The sequence below is a fragment of the Falco naumanni genome, chromosome W, assembly GCF_017639655.2.
Source record: "Falco naumanni isolate bFalNau1 chromosome W, bFalNau1.pat, whole genome shotgun sequence".
NCBI classification, from domain to species: domain Eukaryota; kingdom Metazoa; phylum Chordata; class Aves; order Falconiformes; family Falconidae; genus Falco; species Falco naumanni.
In genome coordinates this window covers 2,476,827-2,486,043 of record NC_054079.1, presented here as the reverse complement: position 1 = coordinate 2,486,043, position 9,217 = coordinate 2,476,827, and the positions used below count along the sequence as shown (strand labels likewise).

Sequence of the window (9,217 nt, the reverse complement as noted above, 5' to 3'; positions counted from 1 at the left end):
AGTCACTCTAACAGCGTCCTACAGTGAGACTTACTCACACATTCTAACCCGCTTCCTACTGTGGGACTCACGCAACCACTCTAAAAATATTCCTACAGTGGGACTCACTCATGCACTCTATCCCGCGCCCTAGAGTTGGACTCACTCACTCTAACACGCACCCTACAGTGCGACTCACTCACTCACTCTAAGCCGCTTCCTACAGTGGAACTCGCTCACTCACTCTAACCCGCTTCCTACAGTGGGCCTCACTCACACACTCTGACAAGCTTCCTACAGTGGGACTCACTCACTCTAAACCGCACCCTACAGTGGGACTCACTCATTAACTCACGCTGACCCGCTTCCTACAGTGGGACTCACTCATGCACTCACTCTGATCCGCGTCCTACAGTGGGGCTCACTCACTCTAAACCGCACCCTACAGTGGGACTCACTCATTAACTCACTCTGACCCGCTTCCTACAGTGGGACTCACTCATGCAACTCACTCTGATCCGCGTCCTACAGTGGGACTCACTCATGCAACTCACTCTGATCCGCGTCCTACAGTGGGACTCACTCACATACTCTAACCTGCTTCCGACAGTGGATTTCACTAAACCACTCTAACCCTCGCCCTACAATGGGACCAACTCACTCACTCTAACCCGCTTCATAGAATGGGACTCACACACTCACTCTAACCTGCTTCCTACAGTGGGACTCACTCAAACACTCTAACCCGCGCCCTACAGTGGGACTCACTCACTCACTCTGACCCGCTTCCTACAGTAGGACTCACTCACTCACTCACTCTAAATCGCGCCTTACAGCAAGACTCACTCACTCACTCACTCTGACCCGATCCTACAGTGGGGCTCACTCACTCACTCTAACCCGCTTCCTACAGTCGGACTCACTCACTCATTCTAACCCACTTCCTACAGTGGGACTCACTCACTCTAACCCGCATCCTACAGTGGGACTCACTCATGCACTCTGTCCTGCGCCCTAGAGTTCGACACACTCACTCACTCTAACCCGCACCCTACAGTGGGACTCACTCACTCACTCTGACCCGCTTCCTACAGTGGGACTCACTCAGTCACTCTAACCGGCTTCCTACAGTGGGACTCATTAACTCACGCTAACCCGCTTCCTACAGTGGGACTCACTCAATCACTCTAATCCGCTTCCTACAGTGGGAGTCAGAAACTCACTCTAAGCCGCTTCCAACAGTGGGACACACTCACTCTAACCCGCTTCCTACAGTGGGACTCACTCATGCACTGTATCCCGCACCCTACAGTGGGAGTCCCTCGCTCACACTAACCCGTGCCCTACATTGGGACTCACTCAGTCACTCTAACAGCGTCCTACAGTGAGACTTACTCACACATTCTAACCCGCTTCCTACTGTGGGACTCACGCAACCACTCTAAAAATATTCCTACAGTGGGACTCACTCATGCACTCTATCCCGCGCCCTAGAGTTGGACTCACTCACTCTAACACGCACCCTACAGTGCGACTCACTCACTCACTCTAAGCCGCTTCCTACAGTGGAACTCGCTCACTCACTCTAACCCGCTTCCTACAGTGGGCCTCACTCACACACTCTGACAAGCTTCCTACAGTGGGACTCACTCACTCACTCTAACCCGCTTCATACAGTGGGACTCATTCACTCACTCTAACCCGCTTCCTACAGTGGGCCTCACTCAACCACTCTGACCCGCTTTCAACAGTGGGACTCACTCACTCACTCTAACCCGCTTACTACATTGGGACTCATTCACTCAGTCTAACCCGCTTCCTACAGTGGGACTCTGTCACACACTCTGACCTGCTTCCTACAGTGGGAGTCACTCGCTCACAGTATCCCGCGTCCTACAGTGGGACTCACTCACTCACTCTAACCCGCTTCCTACAGTGGGACTCACTCATGCACTGTATCCCGCGCCCTAAAGTGGGACTCACTCACACACTCTGACCCGCTTCCTACAGTGGGACTCACTCGCTCACACTAACACGCGCCCTACAGTGGGACTCACTCAGTCACTCTAACAGCGCCCTACAGTGTGACTCACTCACTCACTCTAACCCGCTTCCTACAATGGGACTCACTCACACACTCTGACCCGCTTCCTACAGTGGGACTCACTCAGTCACTGTAATCCGCTTCTCACAGTGGAAGTCAGTCACTCACTCTAAGCCGCTTCCTACAGTGGGGCACACTCACTCTAACCCGCTTCCTACAGTGGGACTCACTCATGCACTCTATCCCGCGCCCTACAATTGGACTCACTCACTCACACTAAACCTCTTCCTACAGTGGGACTCACTCATGCACTCTATCCCGCGCCCTTCAGCGGGACTCACTCACTCACTCTAAACCTATTCCTTCAGTGGGACTCCCTCGCTCACACTAACCCGTGCCCTACAGTGGGACTCACTCAGTCACTCTAACAGCGTCCTACAGTGGGACTCACTCAACCACTCTGACCCGGTTCCTAGAGTGGGACTCACTCAATCACACTATCCCACATCCTAGAGTGGGACACACTCACAGACTCTACCCTGCTTCCTACAGTGGGACTCACTCAACCACTCTACCCTGCGCCCTACAGTGGGACTCACTCACTCACTCTAACCTGCTCTCTACAGTGTGACTCACTCACTCACTCTGATCCGCCTCCTACACTGGGACTCACTCACACTCTCTGACCCGCTTCCTACAGTGGGACTCACTCAGTCACTCTAATCTGCTTCCCACAGTGGGAGTCAGTCACTCACTCTAAGCCGCTTCCTACAGTGGGGCACACTCATTCTAACCCGCTTCCTACAGTGGGACACACTCATGCACTCTAACAGCGTCCTACAGTGGGACTCACACACTCTAACCCGCTTCCTACTGTGGGACTACCTCAACCACTCTAACCCACTTCATACAGTAGGACTCAGTCAATCACTCTAAACCAATTCCTACAGTGGGACTCCCTTCCTCACTCTGACCCGCTTCATACAGTGGGACTCACTCACTCACGCTAACCCGCGTCCTACAGTGGGTCTCACTCACACACTCTAACCTGCTTCCTACAGTGGGATTCACTCACTCACTCTAAGCCGCTTACTACAGTGGGACTCACTCAATCACTCTAACCTGCTTCCTACAGTGGGACTCACTCAGTCAATCTTACCCGCGTCCTACAGTGGGTCTCACTCATGCACTCTATCCCGCGCCCTACAGTGGGACTCACTCACTCACTCTAACCTGCTTCCTACAGTGGAACTCACTCACTCAGTCTGACCCGCACCTACAGTAGGACTCATTCACTCACTCTAGACCTATTCCTACAGTGGGAGTCCCTCGCTCACACTAACCCGCGCCCTACAGTGGGACTCACTCATTCACTCTAATAGCGCCCTACAGTGGGACTCACTCACTCACTCTGACCGGCTTCCTACACTGGGACTCACTCACTCACTCTAAACCAATTCCTACGGTGGGACTCCCTCGCTCACACTAACCCGCTTCCTACAGCAGGACTCACTCACTCTCTTTAAACCTATTTCTACAGTGGGACTCCCTCGCTCACACTAACCCGCTTCCTACAGTGGGAGTCACTCTCTCACTCTGACACTCTTCCTACAGTGGGACTCACTCACTCACTCTGACCCGCTTCCTACAGTGGGACTCACTCACTCACTCTAAACCGCTTCCTACAGTTGGACTCACTCAACCAGTTTAACCCTCGCCATACAGTGGTACTCACTCACTCACTCTAAACCGCTTCCTACAGTGGGACACACTCACTTTAACCCGCGCCCTACAGTGAGACTCAATCATGCACCGTAATTCGCTTCCGACAGTGGTACTCACTCACTCTAACCCTTTTACGACCGTGGGACTGACTCTTGCAATATAGCCCGCGCCCTAGACTTGGACTCACTCACTCAATCTAACCCGCGCCCTACAGTGGGACTCACTCAGACATTCTAACCCGCTTCCTACAGTGGGACTCACTCAACGACTCTAACCCACTTCCTATAGTAGGACTCAGTCACGCACTCTAAACCAATGCCTACAGTGGGACTCACTCACACACTCTAACCTGCTTCCTACTGTGGGACTCACTCAACCACTCTAACCCACTTCATACAGTGGGACTCACTCTCTCACTCTAACCCGCTTCATAGAGTGGGACTCACACACTCACTCTAACCCGCTTCCTACAGTGGGACTCACTCACTCACTTTGACCCTCTTCCTACAGTGGGACTCACTCAACCAGTCTAACCCGCGCCATACAGTGGTACTCATTAACTCACTCTAACCCGCTTCCTACAGTGGGACTCACTCACACACTCTGACCCGCATCCTACAGTGGGAGTTACTCACTCACTCTAATCCGCTTCCTACAATGGGACTCACTCAGACACTCTAACCCGCTTCCTACAGTGGGACTCACTCAGACACTCTAACCCGCTTCCTACAGTGGGACTCACTCAACCACTCTAACCCACTTCCTACAGTAGGACTCAGTCACGCACTCTAAACCAATACCTACAGTGGGACTCACTCTCTCTCTCTAACCCGCTTCATAGAGTGGGAATCACACACTCACTCTAACCCGCTTCCTACAGTGGTACTCACTCACTCACTCTGACCCGCTTCCTACAGTGGGACTCACTCAACCAGTCTAACCCGCGCCATACAGTGGTACTCATTATACTCACTCTAACCCGCTTCCTACAGTGGGACTCACTCACACACTCTGACCCGCATCCTACAGTGGGAGTTACTCACTCACTCTAATCCGCTTCCTACAATGGGACTCACTCAGACACTCTAACCCGCTTCCTACAGTGGGACTCACTCAACCACTCTAACCCACTTCCTACAGTAGGACTCAGTCACGCACTCTAAACCAATACCTACAGTGGGACTCACTCTCTCTCTCTAACCCGCTTCATAGAGTGGGACTCACACACTCACTCTAACCCGCTTCCTACAGTGGTACTCACTCACTCACTCTGACCCGCTTCCTACAGTGGGTCTCACTCACACACTGTAACCTGCTTCCTACTGTGGGACTCACTCAACCACTCTAACCTACTTCCTACAGTGGGACTCACTCTCTCACTGTAACCCGCTTCCTATAGTGGGATTCACTCACTCACTCTGACCCGCTTCCTACAGTGGGACTCACTCAAACACTCTAACCTGCTTCCTACAGTGGGACTCACTCACACACTCTAAACTTCTTCCTACAGTGGGACTCACTCAACCACTTTAACCTGCGCCCTACAGTGGGACTCACTCACTCACTCTAACCCGCTTCCTACAGTGGGACTCACTTTAGTCACTCTGACCCACTTCCTACAGTGGGACTCACTCACACACTCTAACCTGCTTCCTATAGTGGGACTCACTCACTCACTCTAACCTGCTTCCTAAAGGGGGACTCACTCACTCACTCTAACCTGCTTCCTACAGTGGGACTCAGTCCCTCAGTCTAACCCGCTTCCTACAGTGGGACTCACTCACTCACTCTGACATGCTTCCTACAGTGGGACTCACTCACTCACTCTGACCCGCTTCCTATAGTGGGACTCACTCACTCACTCTGACCCGCTTCCTACAGTGGGACTCAGTCACTCACTCTAAACCGCTTCCTACAGGTGGACTCACTCAACCAGTTTAACCCTCGCCATACAGTGGTACTCACTCACTCACTCTAACCCGCGCCCTACAGTGGGACTCACTCTTGCACCGTAATTCGCTTCCGACAGTAGTACTCACTCACTCTAACCCGCTTAATACCGTGGGACTGACTCATGCATTCTATCCCGCGCCCTAGCGTTGGACTCAGTCACTCAATCTAACCCGCATCCTACAGTGGGACTCACTCACTCACTCTAACCCGCGCCCTACAGTGGGACTCACTCAGACATTCTAACCCGCTTCCTACAGTGGGACTCACTCAACCACTCTAACCCACTTCCTACAGTAGGACTCAGTCACGCACTCTAAACCAATACCTACAGTGGGACTGACTCAACCACTCTAACCCACTTCCTACAGTGGGACTCACTAAACCACTCTAACCCCCTTCATAGAGTGGGACTCACACACTCATTCTAACCCGCTTCCTACAGTGGGACTCACTAAACCACTCTAACCTGCTTCCTGCAGTGGGACTCACTCACACACTCTGACCCGCTTCCTACAGTGGGACTGACTCACTCACTCTGACCCTCTTCCTAAAGTGGGACTCACTTACTCACTGTAACCCACGCCCCACAGTGGGCATCACTCACACTAACCTGCTTCATACAGAGGGACTCCCTCACTCCCTCTAACCTGGTTCCTATAGTGGACTCACTCATCCACTCTGACCCGCTTCCTACAGTGGGACTCCCTCGCTCACACTAACCCGCGCTCTACAGTGGGATTCAATCTCTCACTCTATAAGCGCCTCCTACAGTGGGGCTCACTCACTCACTCTAACCCGCATCCTACAGTGGGACTCACTCATGCACTCTGTCCCACGCCCTGGAGTTGGACTCACTCACTCACTCTAACCCGCGCCCTACAGTGGGACTCACTCCCTCAGTCTAAGCCGCTTCCTACAGTGGGAGTCAGTCACTCACTCGAAGCCGCTTCCTACAGTGGGACACACTTACTCTAACCTGCTTCCTACAGTGGGACTCACTCACTCACTGTAAGTTTCGGTCGGTCAGTAGTATGGTGATGCCGGCGGCCAGGACTGGAATTGAGAGCAATAGGAGTACGGCGGTGATGAGTACGGATCATACGAATAGGGGAGTTTGATAGTGCGATAAGGCAGGGGGTTTTATGTTAATGGCTGTTGTGTTAAAGTTGATGGCCCCTAAGATGGAAGACACACCTGCGAGGTGTAGGGAGAAGATGGCTATGTCTACTGAGGCGCCAGCATGGGCTAGGTTGCCTGCTAGTGGCGGGTATACGGTTCATCCTGTTCCGACTCCAGCTTCTACTGTGGAGGACGCTAGGAGCAGTAGGAAGGACGGAGGAAGTCGTCAGAAACTTATGTTGTTTATGCGGGGGAATGCTATGTCTGGGGCTCCAAGTATAAGGGGGACTAGTCAGTTTCCAAACCCTTCGATTTTAATGGGTGTAACTATGAAGAAGATTATTACGAAGGCATGGGCGGTGATGATAACATTGTAGATTTGGTCGTCTCTTAGGAGAGTTCCTGGTTGGCCAAGTTCTGCTCGAATAAGGATGCTGAGGGTTGTACCGGCTATGCCTGCCCATGCTCCGAAGAGTAGGTATAGGGTGCCAATGTCTTTGTGGTTTGTTGAAAATAGTCATCGGTTGATGAAGGTCACGGGTAAGATGGATGAGTGTTTAGGCGTTAGGCTGTAGTCCTTTTTACAGAGGTTTAATTCCTCTTCTTATCGACTCTGTGGTGAAGTTCATGTTGAGTTGCAAACTCATTGATGTACACTGAGAGTGTGCCGGAGTCTGGTAGACAGAAGCTTGTTAGTTTGAGCGTCTAGCTGTTAATTAGAAGTTTATGGGATCGAGGCCCGTCTCTCTAGGCTTATCGCAGAGGCCCTAGCTTAATTAGAGTATCTGAGTTGCATTTAGATGGTGCAGGTTTAGTGTCTTGCGGGCTTTAGTGGTGTGGGCAGAAACTAAGAGGATTTAACTCTTATTTAAGGCTTTGAAGGCCTTCGGTTTGGTAGGCAGGTTATCCTAAGTTTCTTAGGTAATGGTCAAGATGGCGGGAGAAAGGGGGAGAAGGAGGACTGACAGGGAAATTAAGGTAGCAATTGGTGTGCCTGTGGATTTGTTATTGTATCATTGTTTTATGAAGTTTGTAGTGTTTGGTGGGAGTGTGATTGTGGAGCAATATGCAAGGCGTAGGTAGAAAAATAAACCTAGTAGGGAGAGTATTGAAATAATTATGGCTGCGGTTGATCTCTCTTGCTTAGTTAGTTCCTGGATAATGAGTCATTTTTGTGAAAAGCCAGTGAGTGGGGGTAGGCCGGCTAGGGATAGTAGTGCTAGCATCAAGGATGCGTTTAGTGATGGTACTTTTGTTCAGGAGGTTATTATTGTGGATAGTTTTGATGAGTTGGTTGTGTTGAGGGCTAAGAAAATGGAGGCGGTTATTATGGAGTATAGGTAGAAGGTTATTATTGTTAGCTTGGGGTTGTATATGAGGATGATGGCTATTCAGCCTAGGTGGGCGATTGATGAGAAAGCTAGGACTTTTCAGATTTGTGTTTGGTTAAGTCCTATTCACCCTCCGATGGCTGCGGATGCAATGGCCATGGTTGTCAGTAGGAGTGGGTTCAGTGAGCGTGCAGTTAAGAAAAGAATAGTGATGGGGGGAAGTTTTATTAACGTAGAGAGGAGTAGGGCAGTGGTTATAGGTGAGCCTTATATGACCTCCGGAAATCAGAAGTGAAAGGGTACTAGGCCTAGTTTTATTGCGATTGCTGTAGTTAGTAGTAGGGAGGCTGTTGGGTGGGTTAGTTGGGTAATGTCTCATTGTCCGGTGAATTGTGCATTGATTGTGCTTGAGAAGAGGATTAATGCGGAGGCGGTTGCTTGGACGAGAAAGTATTTGATTGCAGCTTCGATAGCTCGAGGGTGGTGTGATTTTGAAATGAAGGCGATAATGGCAAGGGCGTTGATTTCTAGTCCAGTCCAGGCTAGTATTCAGTGGTTGCTTGAAATTGTGATGGTTGTTCCTAGTAGAAGGCTTAAGAAGATGTTAGTTTTGTGAGGGGGCTCATTTAGTAGAGGAAGGGGTTAAACCATCATTTTTGGGGTATGGGCCCGATAGCTTTTGTTTAGCTGACCCTACTAGGAAGTAATATAAGGGGAGTATGGAGGGCTTTGAACTCTTCTGTGCAGGTTCAATTCCTGTCTTCCTAAAGTTTTGCAAGGAAATGAGAGGGTTGGTAGACCTCTGTGTTCACTTTATCATAGTGACCCTTAGACATTCAGGCACCTTTCCTTATGTGGGTGTGTTTTTTAAGCGGGGGGGAGACCTGCGTAGCAGATTGGTATGCTAGTGTGTCAGAGACATAGGGCTAATGTTAGTGGTAGGAAGTTTTTTCAGAGAAGGTGTATGAGTTGGTCATAACGAAATCGTGGGTACGAGGTGCGGACTCAGAGGAAGCCAGAGGAGAGGAGGAGGGTTTTTGTGGCGAGGATTATTGGGAATAGTTCG

General features: G+C 50.9%; 1 pseudogene; it reads right to left on the bottom strand.

The window, feature by feature from the left end:
* Positions 1-7,361: 7,361 nt before the first annotated feature.
* LOC121080372 lies at positions 7,362-8,792 on the bottom strand (annotated as a pseudogene).
* Positions 8,793-9,217: the final 425 nt, after the last annotated feature.